The 21,697-nt window shown below is 36.8% G+C and overlaps 1 long non-coding RNA gene across 1 annotated transcript; it reads left to right on the forward strand.

Annotated features, from left to right (window-relative positions):
• The first annotated feature begins 9,600 nt into the window (after positions 1–9,600).
• On the forward strand, positions 9,601–15,163 carry LOC126822078 (uncharacterized). Its single transcript, XR_007680635.2, has 3 exons — positions 9,601–9,818; positions 12,912–13,039; positions 15,074–15,163. It is a non-coding gene; the product is annotated as an uncharacterized LOC126822078 (long non-coding RNA).
• The last annotated feature ends 6,534 nt before the right edge of the window (positions 15,164–21,697 follow it).

Raw genomic sequence — 21,697 nt, forward strand, 5'->3', positions numbered from 1 at the left:
CGCAAAGCAAGACTTGTGATATATCATATATAGGGTTTCCGTAGTCATTGTACTTTGAATTGATCTATAAAATTAGTTTCCCAAAATCCAAGATGGCGAAAATTCAAAATGGCAGTCAAAATTTGATCGATGCCTCGGATAATCGTTATTTTACAGTTTGATATGCCCTGTAATATGCCGCTTAGGGGGTTTTCGATGTCACAGAACATAAATACAACCTCTAAAAAAAGGGTTTCCAAAATCCAAGATGGCGGCAAGATTTTCCCTAAAATGAATGATTTTTCAGATAATCGTCATTTTTCTGTTTTGTACGGCTTGTAATATGTCCTTTATGGGGTTTTCAGGATCACTAAACTTAAATATTACCTCAAAAATAGATTTTGGATAAGGTAGATGATTGCCTCAAAAATAGATTTTTGATATCGTAGATGATTGCTTAAGAACAAAACGGGACAATTGTCAGTCTTTCTATTGGCTTTGCTTATTATAAAATTGTGTAGTAGTTTTTTAGGGGAGGATGGAATTAATTATACTAGATCTCGTAAATCAGAAAACAAGATTTAATATTATTCCAGCAAAGCTGTATGGAATTTTAATATATCTTTGCAAATATATCTAGTTGTTAAGAAATACCTATTCTGTTTGTTCACAAATGGGCCGAAATAGTGGCTCAGTGGGTAAGGCTCAACAAGGTCCGGAATTCGATCCCTGTGTCTGGGCAAATTTTTCCTCATTTCACACTGTATGACAAATAGCCATCTTCATTGACCAAGTTAGAACAGTAGGACGTTAACCCACATTGCATTTCATTTCTGGTCCACAAATCGTAATGTGATAGATTTTTACTTTGAAGAGTCTGACATCATTTGTGGTATCATCTAGACAGATGGTATCATTGATTCATATTTGTAAATTGTGAAAGTGTAAAGTGTATTTCACAACAAGTTCTAAGTTTTAAAAATGATAATTACAGAGATAATTTGAAATACATTTACGACTAGGTATCCCAAAAGCCATGGCTCACGATTTCCTCTTTGTTAATGTCACAACCATCCACCTTATTGGAATTACTGTGACAATCGCAACTACTGTTTTTCTTCAGCAATGTACACTAGCCAAAGTACAAGAAGAAACAGGAGATCTCGGCAGCGACAATGATGATATCATTTTAATATCATAGGCCTGCCTAAAGCGAAAGAGGAAATTGGTCGACATTATTTTTGTGATGCCTAGTCGTAAATGCATTTCAAATTATCTTCGCAACGATTCTTTTTAAACTTTCAACTTGTTGTGAAATGGATCTGTCGATACGATATCTAGACTATACCACAAAAGTTGCCAGTCATGGAGTCTTTGATGAAAAACCGGTCCAGTTGTACCATATAACGAAAAAATGCGAAAAGTACCGAGATAAAAATCTGAAAAGTACCGAAAAATGCAGACAAAATACGGAAATAGTGATAAATACCGAAAAAACTTTTTGATACTAATTACCGAAAAAATTCGAAAAACCCAAAATATCGAAAAATCAATAAATAACGAAAAAACAACACTAATTACCGAAAAAAAACCTAAGCCACACATAAAAATTGCTAGGTGGGTCAGACTAGACCATGCATAAAAATGGGGGGAACTGTAGGTTACGCATTAAAATTATTGACACTCTTAGGTGGGTAATGGGTCAAGCAAGATCAGGCATAAATATAGTGGTACACTTTCAGTCAGGGGCGGATTGGGGCCGGGAACCGACCCGGGCTCCCGTGTCGGAGCTGCCCCTTTTACTGACCGCGGAGCACGGACGGGGGTTCCGGGGGCTCCCACCCTGGAAAAATTTGAAAAATGAACCCCAAATATGCGATTTTGTGGCATATCTGATTATAATCTTTGTCAAATAATATATCTCATAAATCGATTAATTTAGGCCAAAAGCCCGATCTACAAGCAATTTACAACCATCAACCTGTGAAATTATCATATCGTCATATTATTAATTGACATATTATCATTGTATCGTCGGAGTCAAGAGTCAAGAGAATTTAACTGGTTAAAAAATGGGACTAGTTGAAAATATTTTGACCATTTGATTAACCAGTTAGGAATATTGAATAAGTAGGAATATTTTCATTGTAAAATGTCCCATTTTTGTTGCCGGGAGCGCTAGTTGATTCCTCCTGTGATGGGATTCGAAATCCCCATTGCATGATTCCGAATTCCGGCCCACGCCCAGCACACCCGGCCCAGAAAGTCTATTATACCAGCCCATTCCAGACTCCAGTGATGGCGTGGCGGCCCGGTAAGGCCACCGGCCACATACAACTTGATCATCGTCGCTCCATGGCCGTTTTTTTTAGACGAATTGGACAAAATTATTTTTTTCATTTTTTGTCCGACCGGCCCTTCGGGCGATCGCATGGCCCAATCAGCGCCTGCATTCAGTTGGCCATTGATCACAATATGTCCCGCATAAGACTAGTTGGGCATTGTAGGTGGGTCATGGGTCAGGCATTTAGTAATTGAAGCATAATCAAATAACACACTATTTATGGATAACAATTTCTATAGTTTATTTCACTGCGACGTTTCAACAAGATTTCACAAGTCCTTATCAAGCATATAACATTAAGAAACAAGCCAACAGTGAGGCTGATGTCCCCCGTCCAAATCCCTAAATAAATAGAAGACAAATATTAATTAATCGCACATTTATTTTTTTCAAAAGTATCGAGCAATCAAACTGATTATCAACTATACACTAAGTTTCATCACTCTCTATCAGATAGAATCAAAGTTATCTTGTCTCAAAGCATCGATCAATGAAATTGCTTAGCTCTGCTTAGCTTTAGCCCGAAATGTTAATTACTGAACTGAGTCAAGACATTCACCTAATGAACATTTACATCAAGTTTCAGCATTCTACCCCAATTAAAAGCAGAGTTATTGTGTTCCAAAGTCTTGACCAATCAAATTGCTTATCGCTCTTTAGCCTGAGCAGAAAATTCTCACGATCGAACTTAGTCAAGCTAATATCGCCCCAAAGCATCAACCAATGAGATAGCTTATCTCTGTTTACCCTAAACAGACAATGTTCGTCATTGAACTCCATCATGGCATTCACCTAATGAACGCCTACACCCAGTTTGAACATTCTACCTCAATTAGAATGAGAGTTATTGTGTTCTAAAGTCTCGGCCAATCAAATTGCGTATCGTTCTGCTTACCCTGAGCAGAAAATGCTCATTATCGAACTTAGTCAAGGTATTGATGTAAACAAACTATACACCAAGTTTTATCACTCTCACTTAATTAGAACTAAAGTACTATCTTGTCCCAAAACATCAACCAATCAAATTGCTTATCTCTGCTTACCCTAAGCAAAAAATTCTCATCTTCGAACTCCATCAAGGCATTGGCCTAATAAACACCTACACCAAGTTTGAACATTCTAGCTCAATTAGAAAGAGAGTTATTGTGTCGCAAAAAGTGTGACAGACGGACAGACGAACCCATTTTAATAGTCCTCTGCTTTCTTCGAAAGGCGGGGGACAATAAAATGAAAAGAATATGGTTATATATATATATATACAAGAGCAGTGTGGACCCTCCAATGGGATGCAAAATCAGCTAGTATGGGCAACTGTCCCAAGCCGTTAGATAAACAAATGCACATAGACAGGTATAAACTGTAATTGGTATAGATAAGCACAAGAATAAAAGATCAAACAATTATTTAAGCGGTATAATGAACCACGAGCAATAGGCCAAAACAGTAAAACATGATAACGACTTGTGAAATCTTGTTGAAACGTCGCAGTGAAATAAACTATAGTAATTGTTATCCATAAATAGTGTGTTATTTGCTTAAAAAAGACATATTACAAGCTACATCAAACAGAATCGATCATTTTACGGAAATTCTGGCCGCCTTTTTGAATATTCACCAGCTTGGATTTTTTTTAAACACTCTGTGTTTTGGTTCATTTTAAGTTCAGTAATCCCATTCAATTGGATATTACATGTAATATCAAACTGTGAAATAACTATTATCTGACAAATTGGCCATTTGAGCAACTTTTGGCCGCCATTTTGAATTTCTGCCATTTTGGATTTGGGGCACTCATATTAGAGATTATTTTTTATGATCAATGTTTCTGATATCTAGTAAATCACTTTAGTTGACCAAATAGATAATTTGGCTTATATGGGTCTGAACAAGATTTTTTTTAGTAAACTTATGAACAGACATCATGAAAAAAACCCGAAAATATTGCTGTTTTCAGATTAATCTTTTATTTTGAAACCGAAAGCATTGATACATGAATCATATACCAGCAGATTTAGAATTGTATTATGAACATATTGAGCCATATTACATATCCGTAGGTGAACCTGTTGAGGAGTTGTGGAGGTTTCCCTGACTTACACTATTTCAAATAAAAAAAATGGCGGCCATTTTTAAAGATGGCCGCCAAACTCATATTTGGCAAAGTGACCCGGATGTCCATCAACCAATTTTGGACACTTTAGACCTAAGGCTAACTGAAAATCATGGTTAAATTTATTCATCAAATTGGTAATGAAAATCTGTCTGTCACATGGACTACTATAGGCTACATGTATTTCTATCTTTAACTGTAAGCTGTCAACAAATCTGTAACGGACGATTAATAAAATCGTAAATTTTTCATTTTTGCTATATGTATCTCCAGGCTGGAACTAAATGTCTATATAATTCTTATAGATATAGACGAAAATGGGTCAAAAAACACATTTTAATAAACTGATTTACATTCGTTGTATTGTAACTTCTGTAATCACTTTAGTTTGCCGAAACATGTGTTTGAAGTAGGGGAGAGCGGGGCACAGTAAGCCAGGCTTTGTAATTTTTAACTGTGTTGGGAAAATTCAATTGTGACACCACTGTGGAATTCCCCTTTATAGTCCCCATTTGTCCTCCTAAATTCAATAAATTCATGTAAGCTGATTAATATATATCAGCCATCAGCAATATATCACATGCCTTCCTGCCATTTTCGATTTTTAGTTGTGGTTGATGATGGGGCACAGTGGGACACATGTCAGTGGGGCACACTGAGTATAAGCATTTCGAGTTTAACCGAATATCATTTGTCCATTTTAGACAGAATCTGGATATTTGAGCTGTTTTTAAGGAAATATTGGTCCTAGGTTACGAATCCTTTATACTGACTTACAAATCATAGGAATTGTTTGCTAAAAGATTTTTTTTTTCTCCAGTTAAAGAATTTTTTATTCAATGTTAAGCTGTTTTTTTTTTATATTTTCCTGCTACGTATCTGTGTTCAAGTCTTAAAATAGTTAAAACAAATTCATATTTTGAACTAAAAGATTACTTTTCACAGTTCTGATGAGTTTCAGTGTGTTTATTATACATTTTTAAAAAAAACCAAAACATATCGATAGCCAATTGTGTCCGATAGTGTGACAGTCTGACAGAGTGTACCCCACATACGGGGCACATTGATTTAAAAAAATTTGGTTTTTACAATGATCTAGAATTTGTTTGGTTTTTATAAAGTTCTGCCCCTTGCTAACGTTTAGTAGGCCTACCGTATACAAAACTTTTAACATCATGGATTTAGCTGTTCAAGTCATAAAGGTTCATTGAAAATCAATATACTTGTTCGTCTCTAATTAAACTCTGTGTATCAATCTGATAAGTCAATTGGAGCGTCACAAGATCAAGGTCCATAACTTTGGTAGTAAATATCCAAAATCGTTGAAAATCAATATGATTCTTCATCTCATGGCCTCAAACACTGTGTATAAATTTAAAGTCAATCGGATATTAACTTTAGCCTCTAAAGCATCCACAAGATTTTTCAAAGTGATCAAGGGCCATAACTCTGGCACTAATTATTGGAAATCGCTGAAAATCAATAGGCTTCTTTGTCCCATGACCTTAAATACGGTGTATAAATTTAAAGTCAATCGGATATTAACTTTAGCCTCTAGAGCGTCCACAAGATTTTTCAAAGTGATGAAGGGCCATAACCCTGGCAGTAATTATCCGAAATCCTTTGTCTCATGATGACCTTAAACACTGTGTATAAATTTCAAGTCAATCGGATATAAACTTTAGCCTCTAGAGCGTCCACAAGATTTTTCAAAATGATCAAGGGCCATAACTCTTGCAGTAAGTATCGGAAATCGCTGAAAATCAATAAGCTTCTTCGTCTCATGACCTTAAATTTCAAGTCAATCGGATATTAACTTTAGCCTCTAGAGCATCCACAAGATTTTTCAAAGTGATCAAGGGCCATAACTCTGGCAGTAATTATCAGACATCGCTGAAAATCAATAGGCTTCTTTGTCTCATGACCTTAAATTTAAAGTCAATCAGATATTAACTTTAGCCTCTAGAGCGTCCACAAGATTTTTCAAAGTGATCAAGGGCCATAACTCTGGCAGTAATTATTGGAAATTGCTGAAAATCAATAATGACCTTAAACACTGTGTATAAATTTAAAGTCAATCAGATATTAACTTTAGCCTCTAGAGCGTCCACAAGATTTTTCAAAGTGATCAAGGGCCATAACTCTGGCAGTAATTATCGGAAATCGCTGAAAATCAATAGGCTTCTTCAGCTCAAGCAATTGTGGACGCCGGACGGACGACGGGGGCGACAACAATATAAGACCACATTTCAATGTGGGCGTATAAAAACATGTTATTCTTCCACCTAATATTTAATTGTACGCAAGAAAGATGCTTCTCTACGATTCTGCGTAGATTATAGAAAACTTAATTCGAAAACTGTTAGTGATTCTTATGCTCTTTCTAGTATAGACAAAATTTTGGATTCTTTTATGGATCAAAATATTTTTCATAGTTAGATTTAAAAAGTGGATATTGGCAATTTGAAATGGCAGAAGAGGATAAATGTAAAACCGCTTTCACTACAGGTAGTCTTGGCTTTTGGAAGTTCAATTTTCCCGGCTGAGGAAGCACAATCAGAAATTAAAGCCTCCAAAATGTGAATTTCTTCAGTCATCAATAAAATATTTAGGACGTATCAGTTCTAAAGATGGTATTAAAGCTGACTCTGATAAAATTTCTACCCTTACAACCTGGTCGATTCCTACATCTGTTTCTGAAGTACGTAGTTTTCTGGGATTTTGTGGATGTTTCAGACCCTTCAAGGATTATATGCTAAGATTACTCGACCTTTAACTGACCTTCTTATTGGCGATCAGCCTAAAAACACAGAAAATCTACTTGTAGTTCATTTTATTGGTGTGCAAATCAACAACAGTTTTTTTGATAATCTTATTTCTCATTTAACTTCTCATATTTTGGCTTTCGATGATTTTATTCATCCTTTTATACTAGAAACAGATGCTATAAGTTCTCGTGGTTGGAGTAGCCTAGTTTCATCCGATTCTTCTGTTCTGTTTGTGTTACTAACGTGTTACCTGATATTTTTGTTCTGGATATTACTGTTCCTGATATTACTGTTACTGAATTACTCAATTCGATCCTAATATTTCCTTGGATAATATTACACAACCAGTCCCAGCTTAACCAAATGCTTGGATGCAATCTGGTGTTTGGGTTTTAGAGAATACTGTTTGGATTTGATTTTCATTGGTTGGATATCTATTTTTAAAACAATTTTTTATTTCTGTATTATTTGTTAGGTTAAAAATTGTATTATTAGTTGCTCAAATTTTTACTCGATGATGACTTGCCTTTATTTATGGATTATGATTTTGGTTATGTAAAAGAAATGAAATGGGGTTTGACCTTCTACTGTTCTGCTCCGAACTGGGCTAATGAGAGAGAGAGGAGAGAGAGAGAGAGAGATATGAGGTTAAAGTCCACTCAACACAAACTAGGTCATTTTGGGACTAACATTTGGTTCAATTTTATTTTAATAATTTGCTTGCACGTAGGAATCTTTAGCAGTGGGAGGAAACTGTAGAACCCAGAGAAAACCCCATAGGTTGAACAAGCGGTGCTACTCCTTGTCACATACAACCGGGGAATCGAAACCTCGCCAGTTGACTCAATGACAGACATTATGATACATCACACACTTGCTAACCATTCGGCCATCCATCCCCACCCCCTCCCCTTGGGCCAATGAAGATGGGCATATGCAATACAGTGTGCTATAAGGGAAATTTTGCCTGGACAGCGGCATTATGGCCTACTCTTATATCAAATTCCAACTGTCAAGGGATCTTTTACGTGCATGCCAATGTGTACACAGTACCTCGGTTTTTCGTCCTTGTCCTGCCCTCCGTCCTGCATCACTGACATTTTGGTTATGTGGATTGATTTATTATTTTTGTGGTATATATATGTCTGTGTTACAGGTGGTAAAATAGAAAGTATTTTACAATTTTGTGTATATTAATTTTTAATGTTTTTAGTATTGCACCTTTAAACCCCCCACTTCAACCTTCTAAACTTCATCAGTGAATTTCTTTAAAGCTGTTGTTGCTTTAACCCAAGTGAGTACTTTTAACTCAGTTTCATTGTTTCTTGGTCATGTGATGTATTTGTTGGTAGATACATTCAGTTGTTAAGCATCTTTCTTTCAAAGAGGAAGTTTAGCAAAGTCATTTGTAGATTTAGTTTTGAGGATTGATTTCCTTGGAGTTTTGGTGAAGAGTTGTAGTCATTTACCAGGTATGTTGTTGCATTATGTTTAACTGATTATAAAAGCTGTATCTTTAACTCTCTAGCTTTATATTTTTATACTGAAGTTGTTAGTTTTTATGGGTAAAGTTAATAAAGTTTATTTGCATACATACATTCACACATTATAAATATATATCCCATCCTATTTCAGGATGTTAGGTTGTATAGATAAACTAATTGAGAATTTAAAACTCCACTTCAGGTAAGTTTAGAGTGTAGAAAGATACATTATGTAAGATTTAGATAAAGAGCTGGCCATTCTTGCTATAATAGTTCGAAAATAGATAATGTAAAATGAATAATTTGAAAATTTCATTCCAATTACTCTGTTGCGAGCGAAGATATTAGCCTTTGAAGGTTTGACAAGACGTGTGCAATAATTGCAACCATAGTACTGGTTGTTCGAAGCTAAGTTTCGCTCCTCCATTTTTAAATTAAATTTAAATATATAATTCAGATGCCATTGAGAGTTGATTATGACCTGGATCAGTTAATTTCAAATTATTCATTAGAGCGGCGTCAATCATTGGCTCAATGGCGCGTGCATTGTTTACATAAGACCTTACTCGGTCGAGCAGAATGGAGTCTTTTACTTATTTTAATGATGGAGGAAAAAAGTTAATATTTGTGGCTCATTATGTCGCATCAATGTCATCCTTATCAGTGATTGTAGCGGCCTAGTGAATATTCACTTCTGATCAGTGTGGCATAATATATGTTTATTAAAGTACTGGTACCATGTTTACTATTTGCTTGAAACAGTTATTCACTTTGTAGCTGAGATTTATTTCTATGCTATTATAGCAATTGTTTTAGTTAAGGTGTTTGTATTTTGATCTTGCCTTTTGTTTTGTAAAACTTATATTATATTGAATTATGTATTTGCAGGGTTTTTATTGCTTGCCTGGTTTATATGATAAAGTATTGAACCCGTTCTGGATTGTTTCTTATAACAACCCCTCTACAACATTGGAGCCTGATTAAGTTTGCTGAAGAGAACATCAGTCGGAGTCAACCAGCTTATGGTAGAAATTCGTCTTCAGCGAAGGGATCAATCAACTTAAAAAGTGAATTGTGTGTGCGTGTGCGAACTTTTTAATCTACAAAGATAGCTATCTGTGAAGATGTTTGGGGTAGGCCTAGTATATTTTAATTAAGTTTAGAGATATTCTGTAATTAAGTTATTTTAATTATTTAAGGTTGATTATCTCCCTTTAGTCTTCAAATCATTTCAGATTTTTGTACTTTAAGTTGTCCCCCTTTAGTCTTCACAGCACTGACTTTAATTGGAAACATTTTTGTTTTCTTTTATTAATTCAAGCCCATCTTCCTACCCCACCCTACCCTACCCTACCCTGCCACTACACCAACCCCTATTTTTATACACCCACATTTTCATGTAGACATATATTGTTGTCGCCCCTGTCCATCCGTCCACAATTGTTTGTGAACACTCTACAGGTCACAGTTTTTATCAGATTTCAATGAAACTTGAAATATAGGTTTATCACTTTAAGATCCTCGGTTCCTTTGATATTGGCATGTATCGGACTATAGCTTCATGGATTATGGCCCCTGATTGTTCGAAAACTCGTGTTTGTTTTTAGCTTGTTCTCTATCCATCTCTTGCAAAATGTGGGCGTATACCTGGCAGCTGCTGGTTATTCATTTATTTATTTCTTCATTTAATATAATCAGCAATTCAGATTATTTATATATTTTTTTTAATAATAGATTATGAGATTGTCTTGTTTTTACTTTCATAGCTTAAGTTGAGATTTTAAATAATAGGTTTATAAAAAAAAATTCTTTGTATTATTTTACTATTATAGGACTAATAGCCTATTTATAGCAGAGATATTTAGGTGGTTTTCAGTAAAACCTTACATAACAATATACATTTTACAGCTGGTATTTACCTTGATCATATACACTTACACATATTGACCCAGGTTGATTGGTTTGAAAGTTGGTATATTTTAGTGTTTGTTTATAGGTTAGACTGGACTTTGAAAGTTTATGGTTGGATTTTGAAATTTTATGGTTCAGGTATTTCGGATACTTTGATTGGTATGTTAAGTAGTTTGTCGACTTTAAATTTGTTTGTTTGGTATTTGGGTTTTGAGTTTGTTCATTACTATAAATAGAATTCATTTTCTTTTAGGAAAGTTCATTTTCATTTTCAGGTTTAGCTTTATTCTGAAATTAGGTCAACATATAAACTGTTTTCATGATTTATCACTGCACTCACATTTCACGATTTAATGTTGACATAATACAGTATATGGGTGAATATATGTTCTATTTCAGCATTTGTATTTATAATGTAATTGATACAGTACCGAAATATTATTATTTCTATTTCAGCATTTGTATTTATAATGTAATTGATACAGTACCGAAATATTATTATTTCTATTTCAGCATTTGTATTTATAATGTAATTGATACAGCACCGAAATATTATTTATTCTATTTCAGCATTTGCGTCTAGAATAGTTACATATATATGTTTATGCTTATATGATACAAACTTTATTATATGTTGGGTTATTGAATCCGTCCTTTTGTCAATCATTTTGCATCTGGAATAGTTACATCTTATTTGATACAAACTTTATTATATGTTGGGTTATCTAATCCACCCGTTCGTCAATCATTCATTTTGTTGATTTGTGCCAGATCTACAATTTTTTTTTACAGTTACATATATATGTTTATGCTTATATGATACAAACTTTATTATAATTTATTATAAATTCTAATTTTTGCCAGATCTATATTTTTTTTACAGAAATATTTGAATGATACATATACGCTTGTTAGCATTAATTCATTTATTCATTGTTTTGTTTGTCTTTTGTGCTATAATGGTGACGGGTGGTAGCAGATCAGAGTTTTCCTCAGATGAGAAACATTTGTTAGACATGTTCTCTACTTTAGATGTAAAACTGAAGCTCGAGTCATCTGAGGATTTTATAGAATGGATGTTTGATTATTTGAAATCTCAGGGTAGAATTCCACCAATGGATGAAAGTTTTGGGATAGCAGATCACTCAGCACAGCAAGATGATAGAACAGAACATCAGGCTTAGGTTGAACAAGAGCAACCCACACAAACAACAGATAAATTTATACCGCAGTTGCCAAGAATATCAACATTCTCCGATGATCCTGGTTGTAAAGGAGATACTTCATTCGACTTGTGGAAGTTTGAGGTTTTAAGTCTTATGAAAGACGGCTTACATAGTAAGGATTCTGTGAAATTATCTGTTTTAAAGTCGTTACTTGGAGAAGCTGCAAGGGTAGCTATGAGAATGGGCCAAGATGTTATTGTTGATAAGCTTTTAGTGAAACTGCAAAGCAGATTTGGTATTGCGGAACAAGGGCAGAGTCTTTTGTCGCAGTTTTATTCCACCACTCAAGCTCCTGACGAGACAGTATCAAAGTGGGCTTGCCGGTTAGAGGACTTACTCGACAAAGCAAACTTAGGACAAAGTTTTGGAGTGAATTGAGGAATGACTTAAAGGATAAGTCAGCTCATAAGATTGATCGTTTGACAAACTTTGAAGATTTTCTCAAAGAAGTTAGGATTGAGTGTGACTGTATGCCTTTGATAGGATAAGATGGCTCAACTGGTACAAGATGAGGAGATGAAAGGTATGCTCACATCATTGACTTCAAGTGTCCAAGTTCTACAGAAAAAAGTGGGGTGATTAAAGCTGATAAAAATCAAGGTAGTCCTCAATCACCTGGATAGATCACGAGTTGCTTTAACATGTTATCGTTGCGGTCAAGTAGGGTATGTAGCTCTTTGGTGCAGGATGCCACTGCCGCAAAAGGATCAACGTAATTTAAACCATTAAATGTCACTGATGAGGGACAAATCAGTAAACATTCTTTTATCTAGTCCCATGAATATTATAGGTAGTAGTAATGAGACAGCTATTTTAGTAAATGGTGATTCTGGTCTGGTTCTACAGTTTCGACAGTCAATGAATCATTTTATAAAGATGTTTTACACAGTGAGGAGTGTAATATTTTACTGTTGGAGCAGATGATACATATAGAAATTACCGTATCTTGGATATGGATGTATTTCACTTGGGATACCTATTTTTAAGTGTACTGAGGTGCTTTGTTTATTTTTAGTGGTACCAGACTAAGTGGTGTTAACTTAACCCCATTTGGATTTATAAGTTAATTTCGTTCTTTTATTATTTCAGTGCTCTTCTTTAATTTTCTTTGTTTGATCCTGTTTTTGTGTATTGTAAACTGTTGTCTGGTGTTCCTGTTGTCTCTTTATGGTTGAACTCATGACTCGGAAAGGTGGAAGTCTGTCTGCTGTTTAAAGGTACGTGTTACTATTAGTTTTAAATATATATTACATTGTGTAAATGGTTTTAGTTTAAAATGGCAAGCCATGTTAGTTTCTAAGAAATTTATAATTTAAAGTCAAGTTAATTTATGCTTTACATTATATACATGATTCAACTATTTTTGAGCCATTGCTTTGCCACTTGGCAGAAACAATCGCCAAATATTAGAATTTCAAAACAGTTTAAATTTTTAGAATCAGACTTATACTTTTTTAAATATTCAATTTTCACTAAAAAAAGAAATTTCAGTCCGAAATCGAAATCTGGTCCAAAAAATGGTATTTGATTCCAGTGCTGGACAAAATAGTGTAAAAATATGGTATATTAAGTTTGTGGACCCTCTATGCTACTTGAGCATATCTGACTGTAACTTCCTTTTTTTGTCACCTGCCTTACGAATCACGTGGCTAAGTGGGTAAGACGCTGGCTCGCTAGCCTGGAGGTCGGGTGTTCGATTCCTGCATTGGCCGAGAAAGTTCATCCAGATTTTCCGACGTGGTTTCCCCTTGTCAGTGATGCAGGTCAGAGGGCCTGACAAGGACAGCTGTCTAGTCCTTCGGATGAGATGAAAAAAAGAGGTCCCGTGTATATATTGGAATGCACGTAAAAGATACCCTGGCAGTTGAAATTCGATATAAGAGAAGGCGATAGTGCTGCTGCCCGGGCAAAATTTCCCTCATAGCACACTGTATGGCGTATGCCCGTCTTCATTAGCCCAGTATAGGAGCAGAACAGTAGGACGTTAAACCCCATTTCATTTTCATTTCATTTACGAAGAAAGCAGGGGACTACTAAAATGGGTGGGTCCATCCGTCAGTCACACTTTTTGGACACCAAAACCTAATTGAGCTAGAATGTTCAAACTTGGTCTAGGTATTTATTAGGTTAATACTTTAATGTAATTCGAAGATGAGCATTTTCTTTTTAGGGTAAGCAGAGATAAGAAATATGATTGATGCTTTGGGACACGATAACTTTAGTTCTAATTAGGTGACAGTGATGACAATTGGTGTATAGTTTCATTACATCAAGGGGGGTTGGATTGCTGAATGGTTAGCGTGCGCGCGCTGTATCATAGTCTGTCATTGAGTCGACTGGCATGGTTTTGAATCCCCGGTTGTACGTGACAAGGAGTAGGGTCGCCTGTCCAACCTCGTGGGTTTTCTCCGAGTCCTCCGGTTTCCTCCCACTGCTAAAGACCCCTATGCGCAAGCGAATTATTGAAATAAAATTAAACCATATGTTAGTCCTGAAATGACCTAGTTGTGTCGAGTGGACGTTAAACCCCATTTCTCTCTCTCATTACATCAATACCATGACTAAGTTCGATGGTGGAAATTTTCTGTTGAAGGTAAGCAGAGTGAAAAACAATAATATTGGTTGAGACTTCGGAATACAATAATTCTCCTTCTAATTGAGGTAGAATGTTCAAAGTTGGTGTAGGCCTTCATAAGGTGAATGCCTTGTCTGCTTACGGTTATAATTAAGAGAGAGCGATGAAACTCTTAATATAGATTCATTATATCATTACCTTGACTAAGTTCGATGATGAGAATTTTCTGCTTAGGTTAAGGAGCGATAAGCAATTTGATTGGTCAAGAATTTGTAACATAACTCTGTTTTTATTGATGTAGAATGTTTAAACTTGATGTAGATGTTCATTAGGTGAATGTCTTGACTGAGTTCAATGATTAACATTTCTCGCTAGAGCTAAGCAATTTCTTTGACATTGATTCTATGTGATAGAGAGTGAAAATTAGTTTAAAGTTGATAGTGAGTTTGATTGCTCAAAACTTTTGAAAAAGATAAATGTGCAATTAATCGACATGTGTCATCAGCTATTCTTTCCGGGATTTCGGCGGGGGACATCTGCCTCACTGTTGGCTTGTTTGAGCCCGTTTTCTGTCCTTCTCTTGCCAAATGTGGGCGTATCTTGCATGGTAACCGCTTGTTTTGTTTGTCATTGCACATGTACTAATTGCCATTGACTACCTAAGTTTGTTTTTCAGGACCCAGGTTGGGGGATGCAGCATGGTAGACACAGATGGAAGAGGATGCAGGCAAGGCAGTATGGTGATCTGTTTGGCTTAAAAAAGGAGAGTACAGTTTTTCAGATTATATTTCTTGAGGGTGGTGGCAGGCTACAGACTGGGCGGCCCTCTATTCTGTGGAAAAGACTAGCTGAACAGTCCAGTTCAGTTCCATTTAATTCAGTGGGGATTAAGTTAATTTGGCTTTAAAACTTTTTTAGGCCCACATTTTCATGTGGACGTATATTGTCGTCGCCCCTGTCGATCCACGTATCTGTTAACATTTTGTTTGTGGACACTCTACAGGTCACAATTTTTCTCTAATTTTGCGCATATCGGTCCGTAACTTCCTGGAAATTCTAGATTTGCAATAACAGGTTAAATCTATGAACTATGTATGTTTTCTAAATTCTTCATTGGTCCATCTAACAGGTACAGTAAAGGACATTCTGTTGACAAGTTAAAAACACATTTTAAAATAGGGGTCCTTGGAAACATTGACCTTTAGTGGGAATTTGGTGTAAAGCTACTTGAGGAATCAAGTCCACTTATGTTTAGGCTAGATAGATTAACATGTCATAACTTCAATATAAACCCATATAAACAGATGTTTATCTCTATCAAGAGAAAACACAACACAAACATTAATTTCCGTAGTCCACATATAACATTGTTTTCTTCTCGCTACTAGTGGAACAGATTTCAGCAGTTCTGGGTTCTGTTATATTCTGGAGATAAGAATTCTTGTAGGTTGGGAAAGGTTCTTTGTATTGTTTGGAGACCAGAATTCTTGTAGGTTTCAGGATGAAATGCTGAGACAGCTAGTCCTCATACATAAACAGTTTCTTCTCTAATCCACATACACAACATAAACAATCTGAATTTCTTGTAGTCTGGTGGCTTCTAGCTAGACAGTTTCTATGTTATTATCTGGAGATTAGAATTGGTTGTAATGGTTGTAGGCTGCAGACTTAACCATTACGTCTTAGAACAATTACACAAACACATCCATAACTATTTGGAACTTCTGTGATCAACAATTACAGAGGTGAACTCAAGGTTTATGACATTGTTAATCTAACAGGATTGTGGCTGATTTACATCTGAGATATACTAGAGACTTCTGTCTCGCTTCTATTGAGTTTTCTGGTGTGCACACCTCATTCATTGCTCCTCGACGAGGCCAGTTATCTTTGATGACTTGTGGTTGGCCACCCAGTTATCTCTGATGACTGGTAGTTGGCAATCTGTGTTAGGCTATGGGCTTATGATACAGAACAGAAGATCCACACATTAGGCGATAATATATAAGCAGTCTGCTCCATTTCTCTAGAACATAACATTTTGTGTTGTTTCATCATGTAGTTTAAACCAAAGTCTTCATTGAAAGTCTATCAAATCACTTTATGTAAATAAATGTGTGTCCTAGATCTGTTAGCACATGTTTCTTTGCTGTAACATTTTGATTAAATTATTGATGGGGTTCTTTTGCAATTTGGATTTAACTATTGTTATATCTCTGTATATTGTCAACGGTCATTAATTCATTTTTTTTAATCTTGTTATTGCCAAAATAGTATTTTTCTAATGAAGTTGTCTACAGATGTCTGTTAATTGGTTATATATATATTATATGCATGATTTTGTAAAGCGAGATGTACTTATACACGAACAATTCCTTGAGCGTGGTGTCAGTCTGTAGCCTGGCAACTCTAAATTCGAGGGATAATTAAACCAGCTGAACAGTCCAGTTCCGTTCAGTGGGGATGAAGTTAATTTGGCTTTCAATCCATTGAAGATATGTACTAATTGCTTACGGCCACATAAGTTTGTTTTTAAGGACTCGGGTTGGTGGATGCAGAATGGTGGACACAGATGGAAGAGGATGCAGGCAAGGCAGTTCAGTTCCATTTAGTTCAGTGGGGAATTAAGGTAATTTGGCCTTAAATTTATTATTATTTTCTTTTTGTTTTTCGTTGCACATTAGAGTACAGTTTTTCTGTTTGATTTTGTCTTGAGGGGGATACCAGCTGTACAGTCCAGTTCATTTCAGTGGGAATAAAGTAAATTTGGCTTTCTTGGAAGATGTTATTATTGCGCATAAACTAATTGCTCACTCCCCGCTTAGATTGTTTTTCAGCACGCCCATATTAAACATTATTTAGTTTTATTTATACGCTGATATATTATGCATGTCAATTGTCATGCTACAGGCTTAACTTTTGACAATTTCCTAATCTTGGAACATTGACCTTTATGGAAATTTAAATAGAGTCAAAATTATTTCGAAATTTGATATACCAACATGATGTGATGATGATGGATTAGATGATTCATGCCGTCGGTCAGTCATGCTACAGACCAAACTTCAAAAGTTTTCTATTTTAATAAACTTGGCTTAGATCAATCATGCCCGTTGTTCCGTCGTCATGTTACAGGTCGAACTTGTAAATTTTTTTAACCATAAGCCATAATGGGAATTTGAATGGGGTCATTATTTCGAAATATAAGTATACCAACAAGATGTGATGGTGGGAGGAATAAATGATTCATGCCCGTCGGTCCGTCATGCTACAGGTCAATCTTCTAAATTTTCTATTTTATTAAACTTGGAACAAACCTTTATGGGAAACTAAATGGTGGACACAGATGGAGGAGGATGCAGGCAAGGCAGAATGGTGGACACAGATGGAAGAGGATGCAGGCAAGGCAGTATGGTGGTGATATGTTTAAACATTTGGAACAAAGGGGAGTACAGTTTTTTTGATTGATTTTTTGAGGGTAGTGGCAGGCTGCAGACCGAGTTGCTCTCAATACTGGGCGATAAGACTAGCTGAACAGTCCAGTTCAGTTCCATTTAGTTCAGTAGGGATTAAGTTAATTTGGCTTTTTGTTGTTTGTCATTGCACATACACTAATTGCTTTCGGCTACCTAAGTTTGTTTTTCAGGAACCAGGTTGGCGGATGCAAAATAGTGTACACAGATGAAAGAGGATGCAGGCAAGGCAAGGCAGAATGGTGGATGCAGGCAAGGCAGTATGGTGGTGATCTGTTTGAACATTTGGAACAAAAGGAGAGTACAGTTTTTTTGATTGATTTTTTGAGGGTAGTGGCAGGCTGCAGACCGAGTTGCTCTCAATACTTGGGAATAAGACTAGCTGAACAGTCCAGTTCAGTTCCATTTAGTTCACTAGGGATCAAGTTAATTTGGCTTTTTTTTTGTTTGTCATTGCACATGTACTAATTGCTTTCGGCCACCTAAGTTTGTTTTTCAGGAACCAGGTTGGCCGATGCAAAATGGTGGACACAGATGGAAGAGGATGCAGGCAACGTAAGGCAGTATGGTGGTGATCTGTTTGAACGATTTGGAGTAAAAGGAGATTACAGTTTCTTTGATTTTTTTGGGAGGTAGTGGCAGGCTGCAGACCGAGTTGCTCTAAATACTTGGGGATAAGACTAGCTGAACAGTCCAGTTCAGTTCCATTTAGTTCAGTACGGATTAAGTTAATTTGACTTTTTTTTTTGTTTCTCATTGTACATATACTAATTGCTTTAGGCAACCTAAGTTTGTTTTTCAGGAACCAGGTTGGCGGATGCAGAATGGTGGACACAGATGGAAGAAGATACAGGCAAGGCAAGACAGAATGGTGGACACGGATGGAAGAGGATGCAGGCAAGGCAAGGCAGAATGGTGGAAACAGATGGAAGAGGATGCAGGCAATGCAAGGCAGTATGGTGGTGATCTGTTTGAACGATTTGGAATAAAAGGAGAGTACAGTTTTTATGATTGATTTTTTTGAGGGTAGTGGCAGGCTGCAGACCGAGTTGCTCTCAATACTTGGGGATAAGACTAGCTGAACAGTCCAGTTCCATTTAGTTCAGTAGAGATTAAGTTAATCTGGCTTTTTTTTTGCTCGTTTGTCATTGCATATGTACTAATTGCTTCGGCCACCTAAGTTTGTTTTTCAGGAACCAGGTTGGCGGATGCAGAATGGTGGACACAGATGGAAGAGGATGCAGGCAAGGCAGAATGGTGGACACAGATGGAAGAGGATGCAGGCAAGGCAGTATGGTGGTGATCTGTTTGAACATTTGGAACAAAAGGAGAGTACAGTTTTTTTGATTGATTTTTTTAGGGTAGTGGCAGGCTGCAGACCGAGTTGCTCTCAATACTTGGAGATAAGACTAGCTGAACAGTTCAGTTCCATTTAGTTCAGTAGGGATTAAGTTAATTTGGCTTTTTTTTGTTTGTCATTGCACATGTACTAATTGCTTTCGGCCACCTAAGTTTGTTTTTCAGGAACCAGGTTGGCGGATGCAAAATGGTGGACACAGATGGAAGAGGATGCAGGCAACGTAAGGCAGTATGGTGGTGATCTGTTTGAACGATTTGGAGTAAAAGGAGATTACAGTTTCTTTGATTGATATTTTTGGAGGTAGTGGCAGGCTTCAGACCGAGTTGCTCTCAATACTGGGGGATAAGACTAGCTGAACAGTCCAGTTCAGTTCCATTTAGTTCAATAGGGATTAAGTTAATTTGGCTTTGATTTTGTTTGTCATTGCACATATACTAATTGCTTTCGGCAACCTAAGTTTGTTTTTCAGGAACCAGGTTGGCGGATGCAGAATGGTGGACACAGATGGAAGAAGATGCAGGCAAGGCAAGACAGAATGGTGGACACAGATGGAAGAGGATGCAGGCAAGGCAAGGCAGAATGGTGGAAACAGATGGAAGAGGATGCAGGCAATGCAAGGCAGTATGGTGGTGATCTGTTTGAACGATTTGGAATAAAAGGAGAGTACAGTTTTTATGATTGATTTTTTTGAGGGTAGTGGCAGGCTGCAGACCGAGTTGCTCTCAATACTTGGGGATAAGACTAGCTGAACAGTCCAGTTCCATTTAGTTCAGTAGAGATTAAGTTAATCTGGCTTTTTTTTTGCTCGTTTGTCATTGCATATGTACTAATTGCTTCGGCCACCTAAGTTTGTTTTTCAGGAACCAGGTTGGCGGATGCAGAATGATGGACACAGATGGAAGAGGATGCAGCCAAGGCAAGACAGAATGGTGGACACAGATGGAAGAGGATGCAGGCAAGGCAGTATGGTGGTGATCTGTTTGAACATTTGGAATAAAAGGAGAGTACAGTTTTTTTGATTGATTTTTTTAGGGTAGTGGCAGGCTGCAGACCGAGTTGCTCTCAATACTTGGGGATAAGACTAGCTGAACAGTTCAGTTCCATTTAGTTCAGTAGGGATTAAGTTAATTTGGCTTTTTTTTGTTTGTCATTGCACATGTACTAATTGCTTTCGGCCACCTAAGTTTGTTTTTCAGGAACCAGGTTGGCAGATGCAAAATGGTGGACACAGATGGAAGAGGATGCAGGCAACGTAAGGCAGTATGGTGGTGATCTGTTTGAACGATTTGGAGTAAAAGGAGATTACAGTTTCTTTGATTGATATTTTTGGAGGTAGTGGCAGGCTTCAGACCGAGTTGCTCTCAATACTGGGGGATAAGACTAGCTGAACAGTCCAATTCAGTTCCATTTAGTTCAATAGGGATTAAGTTAATTTGGCTTTGATTTTGTTTGTCATTGCACATATACTAATTGCTTTCGGCAACCTAAGTTTGTTTTTCAGGAACCAGGTTGGCGGATGCAGAATGGTGGACACAGATGGAAGAAGATGCAGGCAAGGCAAGACAGAATGGTGGACACAGATGGAAGAGGATGCAGGCAAGGCAGAATGGTGGAAACAGATGGAAGAGGATGCAGGCAATGCAAGGCAGAATGGTGGTGATCTGTTTGAACGATTTGGAATAAAAGGAGAGTACAGTTTTTTTGATTGATTCTTTTGAGGGTAGTGGCAGGCTGCAGACCGAGTTGCTCTCAATACTTGGAGATAAGACTAACTGAACAATCCAGTTCAGTTCCATTTAGTTCAGTAGGGATTAAGTTAATCTGCTTTTTTTTGTTGCTCGTTTGTCATTGCATAAGTACTAATTGCTTCGGCCACCTAAGTTTGTTTTTCAGGAACCAGTTTGGCGGATGCAGAATGGTGGACACAGATGGAAAAGGATGCAGGCAAGGCAAGGCAGAATGGTGGACACAGATGGAAGAGGATGCAGGCAAGGCAGTATGGTGGTGATCTGTTTGAAAGATTTAAAATAAAAGGAGAGTACAGTTTTTTTGATTGATTTTTTTTTTGAGGGTAGTGGCAGGCTGCAGATCGATTTGCTCTCAATACTTCGGGATAAGACTAGCTGAACAGTCCAGTTCAGTTCCACTTAGTTCAGTAGAGATTAAGTTAATTTGGCATTTTTTTGTTTGTCATTGCACATATACTAATTGCTTTCGGCCACCTAAGTTTGTTTTTCAAGAACCAGGTTGGCAGATGCAGAATGGTGGACACAGATGGAAGAAGATGCAGACAAGGCAAGGCAGAATGGTGGACATAGATGGAAAAGGATGCAGGCAAGGCAAGGCAGTATGATGGTGATCTGTTTGAACATTTGGAACAAAAGGAGAGTAGTTTTTTTGATTGATTTTTTTTAGGGTAGTGGCAGGCTGCAGACCAAGTTGCTCTCAATACTTCGCGACAAGACGA

This window comes from Patella vulgata, chromosome 5 (genome assembly GCF_932274485.2).
Source record: "Patella vulgata chromosome 5, xgPatVulg1.2, whole genome shotgun sequence".
Taxonomy (NCBI): Eukaryota; Metazoa; Mollusca; class Gastropoda; family Patellidae; genus Patella; species Patella vulgata.